We start from the raw sequence: 17,306 nt of genomic DNA, 5'->3' as shown, positions 1-17,306 counted from the left end.
GCAAGAGATGCAAATGAGTAAGCGTACTCTCTCATTATTATTAATGCTAGCCAACATCATATCATTGTGAGGTGGGCTTGGTAGTAGTGAGTCTCCCATACCCTACTAAGAGTTTCCTCCAAAACTCTCGAATTCCAATGAGGGATATGGAATTTGCCAAAAATAGTGGGTGGTGCTATTTGATTTAAAGACCCGAATCAAATGGCTTAAAATCAATCAATTTATATTCGTTATGTATTTATTTACCAATATATTTGCAAACGCTATCCAACACTTGACAAAGAAAAGCCGAATGCTTTAGTTTCCGGACTTGGTACAACAATCCCAAAGATTGTCTTAAATGGATTGTATATGTACCTAAGTAGTCTCATCCTCACAATCTTCCTATTGATAATGTACCATTGGAAGAAAATGTTAGATAAGTCTATCATAAGGAGGACAACACTTTTAATGTCATAATTCTTCAATTACAAATTGTTGTATGAAGAAATAAGAGTTGCTTTGAACAACCCTTAATCAATGCAGACATTAGTGCTTGTTTCTTTGTTACATGAACAAGGAACTTTAGAAGAAAGCACAAAGGCATGGACACTTAATGTGCCATGATTCTTCACTTACAAATTGTTGTATGAAGAAATGAGAGTTGCCTTGTACAACTCTTGAAAGTTTGTAATTATGTTTAGAACATAATGGTTGGTTGACAAAAATAGTCCATCAACATGGACTTATGATGATTTTGAATCATTGAGTGTTGAAGTGATAAACCACTTAACGAGACGGAAACTAGGCCAGGACTTCACCTTTATGTCCCTATCCTAATGGTTCACTAAGTTTATTGTAAACTGTATGGTGAACAATAAACACATACTCTCCAAAATGTTTGATGTGTATAACACAATTGAAAAAGGTTTCAAGAGAGATAGTGGGAGTTTAGGGACCATGACTAATGTAGTCAAAGGTGAAAGTCAAATAAAGAAGATAAAAATAACTCCAAGGGAACAAACTTTCTTTATGAAAGGATGGACATTGGAAGGGGTATTTGCAAGAAATGTCTTGCAAGTGTCAAGAACACACCTTTCAAAGGTGTTGTAAATTGTTCTTGAATAGTTCAAAACAGTTGGTTCTTCTACTTGAATGCTTGATTCCGTATTAGTAACTATGTTTTACAATCGTTGTAAAAGTGTGACTAATAAGAAGTAGAAGATATATGAGAGAAGAAAAGGTACTTCACATTCGGAACGTGAATAAAATATAGATCTCTGCGAAGGCAGATAGTACTTACTTCCTCATATGAACTACCAAAGAAATTGGAAAAACCAAAGATTGTCTTTACATTCCAATTTTAAGGAATTTAATTCCGTCACTATAGTAGAGATGGATGAATGTTTTGTTTGACAAAATATTGTTCTTTATTAATCAATGATTGGATTATAGTAATCTAATTGATTGTCTCTATAGAAGAGATGATATGGTATTGTTAACTGTTTAGAATATAATGATGCTTAAAACCCAAAAGGTTGCAAGGTAGTGACTAATCCCAACTAAAGTTGTGATACCTCTAAAACATAAATTACAAGTTGGTCATAGATGGATGCTTTGGATCGTTAGATCCGGATCCAATACCTTCTTGTTAAAATTGTATAGAGGCGAAATGTTCGAATCTTTATTCTTTTGGAAAGAAGAAAGAATCACAAAGTTGTTGAGGTTAATTCATTTAGATGTTAGTGGAACTTGTCCACAACATAATACTACTCATGTTATATGACATTCACCGAAGATCACTCTCGGTTGGACTATAGTTTATTTTGAATAAACACAAGTCCGAATACTTTGCAAAAGTTTTCAAAGAATTCAAGTAATGTAAGTTGATGAGTAAGACGTCTAAAGTATTTACCTCCTTAGATTTGATCCAAGATAAGGTAACACTTTAGAACAGTTTCCTTAAAAGATATCAAGGAAATAAGCATCATAAGATAATAGATTTCTACATAAGGAGAAGAACGAACTCGAATAAGATTTAGTTCGTTAGATGTTATCTATTACCCATATATAGGATATATACTTCTAAAAACAATATGATTGTCAATTAGAAGATCTTCCAAATTTTTCATGACTCCATAAGATGTAGTTGGAAAGAAAGACAAATCTTAAGCATGTTAAGATTTGGGGTTGTGAGCTAATAAGCAATATTTGTTTGATAACAATCTTGTGGGATATCCTTAAATTAACTTTTGGATATCGCTTCTATAAACCAATTAACAAATGTTGTTTTGTTGGGTAGTTCATTGTAATCCTACAATGTGATTTGCCTAAAAGCAAATGAACGAGAGATAGAACTCAAATAATGGGTTCTTTGAGAGACAAGAAAGTAATCAACAAATATAAACAACCTAGTTCCTATACCAAAAGCTCCAAGGTAGTCGAGAAGGATTTATAAACCGTCAAAGTTGAATGGTTTGAACTTTATGACTATGTCATAGAGTTGCACCTCTTAATTCGAAAGAAATAAGAATGAAAATCTTTATGACTACATTGAGTGTATATACGATATATACTCAAGGAAATGGTAAACTACCATTTGACCCGAAATAATGAAACCTTCATAAGCTAATTGGTAGCTTAAGGTAACTACAATCAAAATGATGGTTGACTTTGAAGAAACCATTTTTGACGTAGTCTTGGTTTCAATTAATTCGAAGATAGCTAGCTATAACTAAATGGTGATTCAATGTTTGGACATAATATGGGTTTCCGAAACCATTATTAAGATAGTCTTAATAATATATGTCTAAAACTATGAATCACAAGACATATAAGTTGTAGAGATCCAACCATCATGAATCTTAGCAAGCTAGTGGGAGCTAAAAGGATCAAATCGTTTGATTTCTCATAAAGATGTAAATGAATCTTTTGTTTACTAGGTTTACAAAAGGTTAGTGGGAGTTAATCATGTTCCTAAAATTTAAATATATATGATATATTAATTTTGGAAATGAAAAGAATACTTCTTCTTTAAAGTTATGACTTTCAAACATTATATGAAGATAGAATGTATATGGGAGATATAGTCTATATACATGGGATGGAAATCTATAATGATATATTTCATGATATAATTGGATTATATCAATCCCTAATAATAGACAATAGATGCTAGGAAGTTTCTCATATGATGATAAACTTCAATTAGAAGGACAACTCTAGTGAGACTAAGAAGTTGCTCTTCTCAAAGAGAACGTACTCTTTGACTCCCAAAGAAATAATGCGTAAATAGAATCCTTTATGCATACGCATAAAGGTGATTTATGTATTTCATATTGTATGAAAAACATTGATATGAGTTGTACCTAGAACGGTACAAGACGATATCAGTGCAAGCCCAGGATTAGAACCATGGCAACTGTCAAGTGAGTCCTTAAGTATTTAAGAAATACTAAAGGATAGATTCCTCAAAGAATGAGGAAGAATTAGAGTAACGTAAATGAAGCGTAAATGTATTAGATTATGAATCTAATCCATCATTGGATGTTTCTTCATTATGAATGAAGAGATAATCAGATATCTCTTTATTATGACTAAAGAGATATTTGGATGGAAACATTAAAAGTAATGACTTTAGTGTGTTCCATTATGAATGCAAAATATATTGCCATATAGAAGCTTACAACAATGTTGTTTGGATGGGAAAGTTCATTTATGAACTCTCTATTCGGTTCCAACCAGAAAGTGTATCTAGTGTACTGACACTATGACACTAATGGGGCGATAGCTCAAGCCAGGGAATCAAGGTCTCATCAAGGTCCGAACTCAAATGAGAGACTGAACCACATGATTGAGAATCATGTATGATGGTGACGTCGTTATTCTCAAGGTTGCTTCTATGGATAACATATAGATATCCATTGTCTAGGCCTACTATTCAGCCATTTATGAAATGACTACAGAAGAGGTATCATCACTGATGACCAAGTTGATTGGCTTTAGTGCAAGTGGGAGATTGTTGGAAATGTGCCCTAAAACCAAAAATATGATGATACTTTACGGACATTTCACATGTTAAACTAATCTAGTTTAATATCAAGGGCAAAGATTATTGTTTGAGCCGTCTCATATAAATGTTATATGCTTAAACGATAAGTCCAAGGAATATGTGATTGGGAGAATGCAATCTAAAGAAGTTAGATTCATGAAACCATTCTTTCGTCGACACATCCTAAACGTTCCTGATCATAGGATTGCCAATTGGGCATTGACAGTCCGTTAAGATCAGTACGTGCTGTGTCTTCTCTCAGGGAGAGTGACTAGTCTCGAGTCATTGGTGTGTGTGACATCAAGACAAGTACGTAGGTGCTCAATAGAGAATGAGTTCACTGAACACGATCAACGAAGAGTTCTCATATTCATGTCACATGAGAACTCATGGTTGGGATAATGCAAAGTAGTCCTTTGACCTGAGGCATCATAGTTGTCTTGTGGTTAAGTCCTTGATCTTTGATTATGTCAAAGTCACTCCATCAGGAGGGTGTCCACGGCATAGTTGGGGTTAAGCCACTTAGCTATGGAGGCAAGTGAATGCGCAACAAGGGATCTCTAACCTTCAAACCGTTTGAGGGAGAATACTCTATGATATGATTAAGAATCTCTGGCCAGAGTATGAATGAGATTTAGGAAAGTCGTTCCAAATCACATTCAAGGTAATCATATAAGCACACGAATTACATTGGATAGTAGACATGAATAAACTATCAAACCAAACAATGTGGTCAAGAGTATTGTATTAGAGAAAGACCGTATTGCATTTGTAATTCTAAACTGAATAGGTTCTCTACCTCTTCTGATTAGCTTGGGTAACCATGATATGCTGCTAGGTGTCACTCTTGGTTTGTGGAAGCCCTAAACGTGTATAAACACTAAAGGGAGAATTGAAAGTAAGTTTCAATTCACAATCGATTTGAAAGAGTTTTAATCGCCCACTGCCTCGCTAAAAGGAACCTAATGGATCGTACACCGTGTAAGGTAGAGATTGAAGAAACAACGGAGATGAGTAAGAATAATTAAATGGTTTAATTATTTATGGCAAGGATTAATTAATATGTTAATTAATCAAACGAATAAGTTCGTTAAAGACCTCGGGATAGTTTTGGACCTTAAGGCCCAATGGGCTTCGAACGTCAAAGCCCATGGACTTAAGTTGTATGACAACTTAATGAATAAAGATTCACAAGGGCCCAAAAGCCCAAATCCCTTAAAGTGGCCGGCCATGTTAGAAGAATGGCTTTTTGGTTCTTTAGGTCACTTATTTGAAGGGACTATATAAAGGACTTTATAGCCTAAATTCATTAAGTGTTTCTTTTAGGAAATTGGAGAGAACACAAAGCTCTCTTTTCTCTCTAGGAGGCCGGCCCCCTTGGAGGGTGTATCTAGCAATCCTACCACTCCAAGGTCACTCATTTCTTCTCCAATCTAACCTTGGTGAAGATACTTTGAGGTTCTCAATTTTGGGAACTTGGAGAAACCTATTCTTCCATCCAAATCCATAGATTTTAGATGCAAGGAATGAAGGCCCTCTCTTTGGGTGATTAGCCTTTGCTTATGCAAAGAGGAATCTACAAAGGTATATATTTCTCAACTCACTTTGATTTGAGTTGAGTCTTGGTTCACCAATCTACTAGGCTTTGAATTTCATGGGTAATGTTTTGTTTTTGAATGCATGCAAGCATGATTCCGCCTTTTAATTGTTAAATGCATGCTATAGATGTTATTCAAATGAACATGTTTTCATAAAATCATCCTTCACTCTCTAGAGAGAAAGAGAGAGCTTGTGTTCTCTAATCTTTCCTCAAAGAAAAATCCTGATGAAGAAAAGGCTATAAAGTTACTTTTACACCTACCTTCATTGGAGTGGAAAACTTGTAGTAAGTCCAAAACCACGCATTCTTTAAGCATGGCCGGCCTCCCTATTGTTAGTGGGTTAATTGCGAATTTTATTTTAGTTATCACACAACTTAACCTTATGTGCCTTGTGGACCAAAACCCTTTTGAGTCTCGAAACCCGAAGCTAACTTAAGGCATAAAACGAACCTTTCGTTCTTGATTAATTAACTTTTAATTAATCTTTGCCATATACAATTAAACTATTTAATTGTCCTTACTTATCTTCATTATTTTCTTCAATCATTACCTTATACGGTGTGCGATCCATTAGGTTCCTTTTAGCGAGGCAGTGGGCGATTAGAACTCTTACCAATCGATTATGAATTGAAACTTACTTTCAATTCTCCTTTTAGTGATTATACACTGTTAAGGGCTTCCACAAGCCATGAGTGACACCTAGCACTGTGTCATGGCTACTTAAGCTAATCAGAAGATGTTGGAGGAACCTATTCAGTTTGAGATTACAATGCAATACGGTCTTTGTCAAATACAATACTTTTGATCACATTGTTTGGTTTGATAGTTTATTCATGTCTACTATCCAATGTGATTCTCTTACTTATATGATTACCATGAATGTGATATGGAACGACTTCCTAAATCTAATTCATACTCTAGTAAGAGATTCTTAATCATATCATAGAGTATTCTCCCTCAACGGTTTGAAGGTTACAGATCCCTTGTTGTGCATTCACCTGCCTTTATAGTTAAGTGAAGGAAATTTTGGGAAAAACATGTTCATTTGAGCAACATCTATGGCATGCAATTAACAATTAAAGGCGGAATCATGCTTGTATGCACTCAAAACAAAACATTACCCATGAAATTCAAAGCCTAGTAGAAAGGTGAACCAAGACTCAACTCAAGAACAAAGTGAGTTGAGAAATCTTATACCTTTGTTGATTCCTCTTTGCATAAGCAAAGGCTAATCACCCAAGGAGAGGGCCTTCATTTCTTGCTTCTTAGATCCATGGATTTCTTGGATGAGGATGGTTGAAAGGATTCTTCAAGTTCCCAAAGTTGAGAACCTCTAATTTTCCACACCAAGGAGGGACATGAAGAAGAGATGAGTGACCTTGGAGGAGGAAAGATTGCTAGCTAATCTCCTCCAAGGGGCCGGCCTCCTAGAGAGAAAGGGAGAGACATGTTCTCTCCAATTTTCTCCAAAAGAAACCCTAAGGATGAAATGGCTATAAAGTTGCCTTTATACCACCTCACAATGGAGTGGCAAACTTGCAATTAAGCCAAGTTCACTACCCCTCTCTATATGGCCGGTTTTCCCAAGCCTTTGGGTTGTTTTGGGCTTCTTGAATTTATTTTGTTAAGTTGTCATACAACTTAAGCTAATGGGCCTGACGATTCGAAGCCCAATTTGGGCTTTAAGGCCCAAAACTAACTCAAGGTTTAAAACGAACTTATTCGTTTGATTAATTCACATATTAATTAATTCTTGCCATAAACAATTAAACTATTTAATTGTCCTTACTCATCTCTGTTGTTTCTTCAATCTCTACCTTACACGGTGTACGATCCATTAGGTTCCTTTTAGCGAGGTAGTGGGCGATTAGAACTCTTTCAAATCGATTGTGAATTGAAACTTACTTGCAATTCTCCCTTTAGTGATTATACATGTTTAGGGCTCTACAAACCATGAGTGACACCTAGCAGCATGTCATGGTTACCCAAGCTAATCAGAAGAGGTGGAGAACCTATTCAGTTTAGGATTACAATGCAATACGGTCTTTCTCTAATACAATACTCTTGACCACATTGTTTGGTTTGATAGTTTATTCATGTCTACTATCCAATGTGATTCTCTTACTTATATGATTACCTTGAATGTGATTTGGAACGACTTTCTAAATCTTATTCATACTCTGGCCAGAGATTCTTAATCATATCATAGAGTATTCTCCCTCAAACAGTTTGAAGGTTAGAGATCCCCTGTTACGCATTCACTTGCCTCCGTGGCTAAGTGGCTTAACCCCAACTATGCCATGGACACCCTCTGACAGAGTGACTTTGACATAGTCCAAGATCAAGGACCTAACCATAAGACAACTATGATGCCTCAGGTCAAAGGACTACTTTGCATTATCCCAACCATGAGTTCTCATGTGACATGAGTATGAGAACTCCTTGTTGATTGTGTTCAGTGGACTCATTCTCTATTGAGCACCTACATGCTTGTCTTGGTGTCAGTCACACCAATGACTCGAGACCAGTCACTCTCCCTAAGAGAAGACATAACACATACTGATCTTAATGGACTGTCAATGCCCAATTAGCAATCCTATGATCAGGAACGTTTAGGATATGTATACGGAAGAGAATGGTGTCATGAATCTAACTTCTTTAGATCGCATTCTCCCAATTACATATTCCTTGGACTTATCGTTTAAGCATATAACATTTATATGAGATGGCTTCAAACAAAAATCTTTGCCCTGTAAATTAAACTATATTAGTTTAACATGTGAAATGTCTGTAAAGTATCATCATATGATTGGTTTTAGGGCACATTTCCAACATTAAGTGGCTTAACACCAACTATGTCGTGGACACTCTCTGATGGAGTGCCTTTGACACAGTCAAGGATCAAGAACCTAACCATAAGACAACTATGATGCCTTAGGTCAAAGGACTACTTTGCATTATCTTAACCTTGAGTTCTCATGCGACATGAGCATGAGAACTCCTTGTTGATCGCATTTAATGGACTCATTCTCTATTGAGCACCTACATGCTTGTCTTGGTGTCAGTCGCACCAATGACTCGAGACTAGTCATTCTCTTAGAGAGAAGACATAGCACGTACTGATCTTAATGGACTGTCAATGCCCAATTAGCAATCCTATGATCAAGAACATTTAGGATATGTATACGAAAAAAATGGTCTCATGAATCTAACTACATTATATCACATTCTCTCAGTTACATATTCCTTGGACTTATTGTTCAAGCACATAACGTTTATATGAGACGGCTTTAAACGATAATCTTTGCCCTTATATTAAACTAGATTAGTTTAACATGTGAAATGTTCGTAAAGTATCATCATATCCTTGGCTTTAGGGCACATTCCAATAGCAACTAAGGATAGGTTTGGTTAACCTCCAAGATATTGCAGTTCCTCCAACGATAAAGATGTAACTCATTTGAGAATGTGCCTTGTCCGAGTTAGATAAGTACCATGTGTCAACATAACAAACAAGGCATGCATCAACCCGAAAACCGAGAAGGGCTGCAGCTCCTCTTTGAGGATTCGTAGGGATAGAACAAACACAAATCTGTCATAACTTTGAAGTAGCGAAAGATGTCTTTAACACCTGTCCAGTGTCTGCGTGTAGGCACATGGCTGCTCCTGCTAAAAAATTGATAGCGAAGTAAATGTCCATTCTAATGCACTAATCTAAGTACAATAAAGTGCCATTCACACTTAGGTATGGAACTTAGGCTCCAAAACCTGTGGTGTCGCGCCTCAATCTCGAGATACATCCGGGATCAATACGTGACCTTAAGTCGTATCGAAACAATCACATAAAATCAAGTTGGATTCAGTACTTCTATAAAATACAAATACTAAGAATAAATTCAACAAGCCCATAGTCTCACAATATGAAATACCAAAAACAAGCAATGATTCGGCATTGTAGTATTCATTTGTTTATTTTATGGCTACACCTCTGTGTTAGACTGCCTACATACCCTAAGACTAGATCAAGCCATTCGTAGTTCACCTATCACTTTATAGTGTGAAGTAAAACAACAAAAACACATTGGTTAGCATTAATTTAGCCATCAGACACATTACCTTCTTCATATGCCACACTTCTTTCTAAACCACACCAAATCAAAATAATCCACAATTAATCATATTTTAGCATGAAATCTCATAAAGCACTCCCTTTTTGCACACTTCACCAAATGTGCCACCCCACATCCACTTCCTAACAACCCATCCTGAAAATCAAATGACTATACCAAGATGTTAGGGAAAATACTACATGATGAAACAAAAATAATGGAAATGAACCATTGAAAAAAGCACTTACTATATTATGCAATCCAATCAGAAGACAACATATGTTATATGTGTGAGTGTGTCTATGTATAAAAAGAGAGAGAGAGAGAGAGAGAGAGAGAGACTATATACACTTCTAATGGAAGAATTACTCTTCTATTTTTCGCTATTATGTGACAACCCATCCCTAATTTTACAATCTTGTTAAGTTTAAAAGTGTGAAGTGACGAAAATGCTCCTAGTGGCGAGATTGTTGACTTTCATTGACCGTCATTTCGTGATGCGTACGAGCTACTATATTATCGTATTTTCGAAGTACTCGAAAGTACGAACATGTAGGCACAAGCGAAATCGAAGTTAGGGTTACGACGGAGGTTTTACGGAATTACAAATATGAAAAGTACTTTTATAAAAGGAGAAATTAGGTTCTCATCCTTTGTGACGACCAGTCCCTAATTTTATGTTGTTACAAATTTTAAAAGCATTATTTTACGAAAAATGCCCTAGAGTTGAGGGTATTGACTTTTGTTGACCAACATTTAGTGAGACATACGACTTATTCTTTTAGCGTATTTGCGTGGTACCCGGTGTTACGAACGCATTGACGCAAGAGGAAGTAAATTTGGAGCTACGGTTGAAGTTTTACGGAGCTACAAATCTAAAAACTATGTTTCTAAGGATTTCCATTTATTATTATATATATTTTCATAAATATTATTATATGAGTTTGAGGTTATCTAAAAAAAAAATAGAAACAGGCGAATGGCAGCAAGAGTAAGGAGGGAGGGTTTCTGGAGGAAAAAAATGAGGGGAGATGGTGGCGAATCGGGAGAAGAGAGAGGAAGAAGGCTGACCAACCAAAGAGAAGGAAGGGAGGGGAAAGGATAGAGGTGTGGAACACCCAATCCGTCTGACCCGTATACCCACAACAACCCGGCTTCGAACCGGTGGAGTTTTTCGATGATATCCACTGAATTTTTAGGTGATTTTCACCCCACCTTCACCTGCAATTATCACCATACCTCTTCTCCTTCATTTTACACCAAATTTCGACGGAAAGTGGGGCAAATCTGTGACAGTTGGTGACGGGGACACCGGCGGGTTCTTAGCGATGATCTACTATTCTGGCGAGTTTCATCAACCATCACCACCCCAATTCGACTTCTCTCAACCTCAGGAACAAGGCCCAAACAGGTTTGGGGGTGTTAGGGTTCAAATTGAGGATGAATCGAACACACCCAAAACCTAGGGTTTTCGACGGATTTTAGTAAAATTGGAGATTTCCCTGGCCAAATTGGCCTTAGTCACAGGTATAAAGTTTACTCTACTCATTGAGACATACAATTCTATAAAATTTGGTAATTTTTAGAAATAGTTGATTTTTCCGACGAGTCGGGGCGGCCGACCGCCACCCGTGGCGGCGTGTGGCTGGGGGACCTTTGATGCTACTTTTAGGCTAAATTAGATGTCTTGAATTCAGTTTTGATATTCGTTTAACGTACGTTGATCGTTGAACCTAAATTCATTACGATACGTTACTTGGTAAAAATGTGAATCGACAATCCGACCGTTGAATCGTCACCAAACTTTGATATGTTATAGTACATAAAATTTAAGGATCATAGAAACTTACGGATCAAGAATCTGATGCACATATCTTCTCGAATTGGATTTGTAAGTTGATAAAATAAAACGTTAACCGCTACTTGAATTTGCAATTGGCGGAGATCCAACCGTTAGATCGTAATGAAACTTTAGGAAGTTGTTCTAGAAGCATAATGTGGATCTTTTAAAGTAACGGATCAGAAATCTGTGAAGTAGATTTTCTGAATCGAATCGTAGGGGTGTTTTATGTAAATTATGTATTCTATTGATAAGAATTCTGAGATGTGGTTTGATAATTATTCTAGGCACCGATCGTTCATGATGCCTCTATGTGTGTGATAGGGAGTTGTAGCGTGAACTCCAGGAGAGTGGGCCTTTGGTTTTTTAGTATATATATATACACTTGTCTTTTTCCCAAAAAAACTTATTTAAATGGTTTTATATTTTTAAATGCCATGTCAAATGCTCTCTATGTTTGATTATGCATTAGTATGGTTATATATATGATTGCTTGACGTTACGAATGCTCAGGTAAGCTTCAGTATTGATGCAGTGAGTATGATTATGTTGAGACGCATTTATAGCTCATTATCTTGCACCCCGGTATTAGTGCTCTGCCTGAGGACAGGGCATAGCCTTCACGTGATCGTTCACCTCCCTTACGACACGCTCACCTTGGATCCAAGGCAAGTGCCATCCTGTTGTACATACCACATTAGGTGGTTCCGACTCGTAGGTGACTTGTGATACTTCGCACAGCCTTCACGTGATCGTAGCACTTGAGCGTATTTATTTACACCCAGCTTGTAGTACAGACCACTTTAGGTGGTTCCGACTTGTATGCAAGGAACTATTAGATGAGCTATATGCTCAGCCATACAGGTCACGTTAGGTGACTCCGGCTAACATACCATCTTTTATTGATTTATTTCACCTGCCTTACTTATTTCTTTGCTAAGATATTTGACATGGCATATTTGTGGATTTGCTATTTTGAGTATGGTTTTGAGATAGATATGCATGCTATTTTTTGAGAAATTATACAGTTTTTACAGCGAAGGGTTATTATCTTTGATAAGTGAAACGGTTTTAAAAAGCTTTGTTTTTGCCCACTCACGTTTTCTGTTTTGCGCCCCTCCAGGTTCTAGTAGCAAAGTTTCCATTTCGATGAGGATTTTTGGCATATCCCAATACAGGTGGCTTCCTAAGATGGTATAAGCCTTATCTTACCTTAGTGTACTTTACTTATGCTCTGTAATCACATGTGAAATGGATCCATACCCGCTCACCGCGCACTCGTGTACTTGGGCACTTTTAGGTTTAAATTTATTCACTTTTTCCACATCACCATACTTTATGGCTTCGTCGCCTTCCAAGTGTCGGCCAGCACAACTCGATTCGGGGTCCTAGTGGACATTCCGGGTCGGGGTGTGTCATCCTTCGTTTTGCTACTCCATTGATTAAAATCCTATTCCTTTTCAATTTTTGATCAAGGTCCTTGGGTATTAATAACATCATTAATTATTTCAATAATAAAATGTTTTTTTTTATTTCTAAATATATTCATTTAATGTTGAAATGTTACAATTAGTATATTTATATTTATGACTAAATTTTTTATCATATATTTTTAGTTTTAGTTTGTACCCATTTTTAATTGTAATTCTTTTTTAACTTGTACCAATTTTCTTTTCAGTTTTAATTTGTACCCATATATTAATTTCTTTTTGTGCCCATATTTTTAAAGTTTATTTGTATTTGTACCCATATATTTTTTTTGGTATTTGTACTTTTTATTTTTCTAAATGTACCCATGCTAACTATATGTACCCATTCATGTAAAACTTTTTAATCATAAAATGTACTCATTCTTAAATATACCAATTTGTTATATGTAAAATGTACCCTTTTTTTTATATATAAAATCTATTCAATTTTTTTCTAATCCATTTTTAAATTTATATGGGTACATTATTTTTTCTTTGATTTTAAAATGTATCCATGTCAAGTTTAATCAAGAAATTTACTAATGTTATTAAGCCTAATATTTTTTTTTTTTTTTTGTGGTTTTGAAGAATGTATGACACACCCCGACCGAGGTCAAGGCATGCCGGCCATCACGTGAGAGTGACGTAGCCATGTGCACAATGCGGAAGCGATAAAGATAGCAAACATACGAATAATTAAAAACCACATTTCTAGAGTGCACTACTAACAGGAAGTGATAGGAGTTAGTTACAACCGTAAACACTCCTAATCAAAGCATAATAGTAGGACAAGTACTAGTTACATAGTACCAGGAATGTCCTACTATTAATCAAATAGGTCAGAACTGCCGACAATCCCGAGCCACCTGAAGGAAGTTTTGTGAAAAACATGTTCATTTAAGCAACATATATAGCATGCAATTAACAATTAAAAGGCGGAATCATGCTTGCATGCACTTAAAAACAAAACATTAACCATGAAATTCAAAGCCTAGTAGATTGGTGAACCTTGACTCAACTTAAAACAACATATGTTAGTTGAGAAATTATACCTTTGTAGATTCCTCTTTGCATAAGCAAAGGCTAATCACCCAAAGAGAAGGCCTTCATTCCTTGCATCTTAGATCTATGGATTTGGATGGATGAAATGGTTCTCCAAGTTCCCAAAATTGAGAACCTCTAAGTCTCCACACCAAGGTAAGATTGATGAAGAAATGAGTGACCTTGGAGGAGAAAGATTACTAGCTAATCCCTCCAAGGGGGCCGGCCTCTTTAGAGAGAAAAGAGAGAGATATGTTCTCTCCAATTCTCTATAAGAAACCCTTAATGAATTTTGGCTATAAAGTCATATTTATACCTTAATTCATTGGAGTGGCAAACTTGTAAATAAGTCCAAAACCCACTCCATCTCTAAATGGCCGGCCTTAAGGGTTTCATTGGGCTTTTAAGGCCTTTGTGAATTATTAGTCATTAAGTTGTCATACAACTTAAGTCAATGGGCTTGACGTTCGAAGCCCATTGGGCCTTGAGGCCCATAACTAAACCCGTGGTCTTTAACGAACTTATTCGTTTGATTAATTAACATATTAATTAATCCTTGCCATAAATAATTAAACCATTTAATTATCCTTACTCATCTCCTTTGTTTCTTCAATCTCCACCTTACACGGTGTACGATCCATTAGGTTCCTTTTAGCGAGGCAGTGGGCGATTAAAACCATTTCAAATCGATTGTGAATTGAAACTTACTTTCAATTCTCCCTTTAGTGATTATACACGTTTAGGGCTTCCACAAACCATGAGTGACACCTAGCAGCATATCATGGTTACCCAAGCTAATCAGAAGAGGTGGAGAACCTATTCAGTTTAGGATTACAAATGCAATACGGTCTTTCTCTAATACAATACTCTTGACCACATTATTTGGTTTGATAGTTTATTCATGTCTACTGTCCAATGTGATTCGTGTGCTTATATGATTACCTTGAATGTGATTTGGAACGACTTCCTAAATCTCATTAATACTCTGGCCAGAGATTCTTAATCATATCATAGATTATTCTCCCTCAAACAGTTTGAAGGTTAGAGATCCCTTGTTGCGCATTCACTTGCCTCCATGGCTAAGTGGCTTAACCCCAACTATGACGTGGACACCCTCCTTTTGGAGTGACTTTTGACATAATCAAAGATCAAGGACTTAACCACAAGACAACTATGATGCCTCAGGTCAAATGACTACTTTGCATTATCCCAACCATGAGTTCTCATGTGACATGAATATGAGAACTCTTCGTTGATCGTGTTCAGTGAACTCATTCTCTATTGAGCACCTACGTACTTGTCTTAATGTCACACACACCATAGACTCGAGACTAGTCACTCTCCCTGAGAGAAGACACAGCACGTACTGATCTTAACGGACTGTCAATGCCCAATTGGCAATCCTATGATCAGGAACGTTTAGGATATGTATACGAAAGAATGGTCTCATGAATATAACTTCTTTAGATTGCATTCTCCCAATCACATATTCCTTGGACTTATCGTTTAAGCATATAACATTTATATGAGACGGCTTAAAACAATAATCTTTGCCCTTTATATTTAAACTACATTAGTTTAACTTGTGAAATGTCCGTAAAGTATCATCATATGATTGGTTTTAGGGCACATTTCCAACACCACCAACAACAAGCTTACTTAGAACCTGGAGGGGAGCAAAACAGAAAACATGAGTGGGCAAAAACAAATGTTTTACAAAATCATTTCATTTATCAATATACTAACCCCTCGCTGTAAAATATGTAAAATTTTCCCAGAATTAAGATATAAGCATATACATATATATATATATATATCTGCAATCATAACAACTCAATTCATGCTTCACATAATCATATTCATATGCATGCCATGCCAAAATATAACAAAGTAAACAATCCAGGTAAGAATGATTTCATAGAAATATGATATGTTAGCCGGAACCCCTGAGGTAGTCTGTACGGCTGAATTCATAGCTCAAAAGTCAATCTAGTCGGAGTCACTACAATGACCTATATGGAAATATACTGCACATAAGTCAGAACCACTAAAGAGGGTTTGTACAACAAGATTGGGTGAAATATAATTATGCTCAATTCTATTCTCTCATAATAGCCGGGAGATAAATCGCTAGTCACCTACGAGTCGGAACCATAAATAAGGTATGTACGACAAGACTGTGCACTTAAGTTGGATCCAATATGAGCATATAGTGCAAGAGGTGACATAAATAAACAGGCCTGTACTTCATATCTCTGGCTAAATCACAATTACCCTAGGTGCAGTTTTATGAGCTCAACATCAATCAATCACATATCACATCATCGATGACTCACATAACTAAACATAACTTACCTACACTTACCTGTGCCTCCACAACACCACATTTATATATATATATGCAACCATGAAATGCATATTCAGAATATAAAAACAATTGGCATATTATTTCAAAGCATACTTTACTAAAAATGCATTTATGGAAATTATATCAAGTATATAAATATCTACTGAACACAAAGCCCACTCACTGGTATGTCGAAGGGTCGTAGCCCCCGAGTCGCCCGTGGATATGCTTGTCCTCAGGATAAGTCTCACCTATATGTGAATTAACTATAAAAACATTATTTTAAAGCACATAGACAAAACTAGCTAATAACTTCTCATACATTGCTCAAAATGGGTATATGAATACACCATAGTGACCTACACAACCTCACAGACATCGTGATATTTTTAGAAAAAAATTTCGAGCTCTCACGCGCCGTCAAAGGCACGGCAAAACGCTCCCCCACGTGCGGCCAAACCTGACGGATTCCCAACCACCGTTAAGGAATATTCCGTTAAAACCCAACAGATTCCGTTAAAACTGACTAACGGCATCAGCATATTCCGTCCAAACTAACGGAATATATCGTCATCTTCTCCGGCGAGTCGCCGGTCGCCGGGAAACTGGGTAAAACTTCAAACCCACTATTCTCACTCGTTTCTCAACCAGTTTTCATGAAATTGGTACCAAAATGAAGAGAATCATGTTATACCATTTTTAAGCCTTGAAATCTACTAGATTTTACCTGAGGAAGCTCGATAATCCGGCCAATTTTGAAAACCTTCGATATCGGCCCTTCGACATCCAAACTCTTCCAACCAACTACCCCGAGCTTCCTTAGGACCTCCTAAAGGTCCCTGTGAGCTTGAAACCTTCTGAAACACAAG

The sequence above is a fragment of the Malus domestica genome, chromosome 13 (assembly GCF_042453785.1).
Source record: "Malus domestica chromosome 13, GDT2T_hap1".
Classification (NCBI taxonomy): domain Eukaryota; kingdom Viridiplantae; phylum Streptophyta; class Magnoliopsida; order Rosales; family Rosaceae; genus Malus; species Malus domestica.
This window is presented reverse-complemented; position numbering follows the sequence as displayed.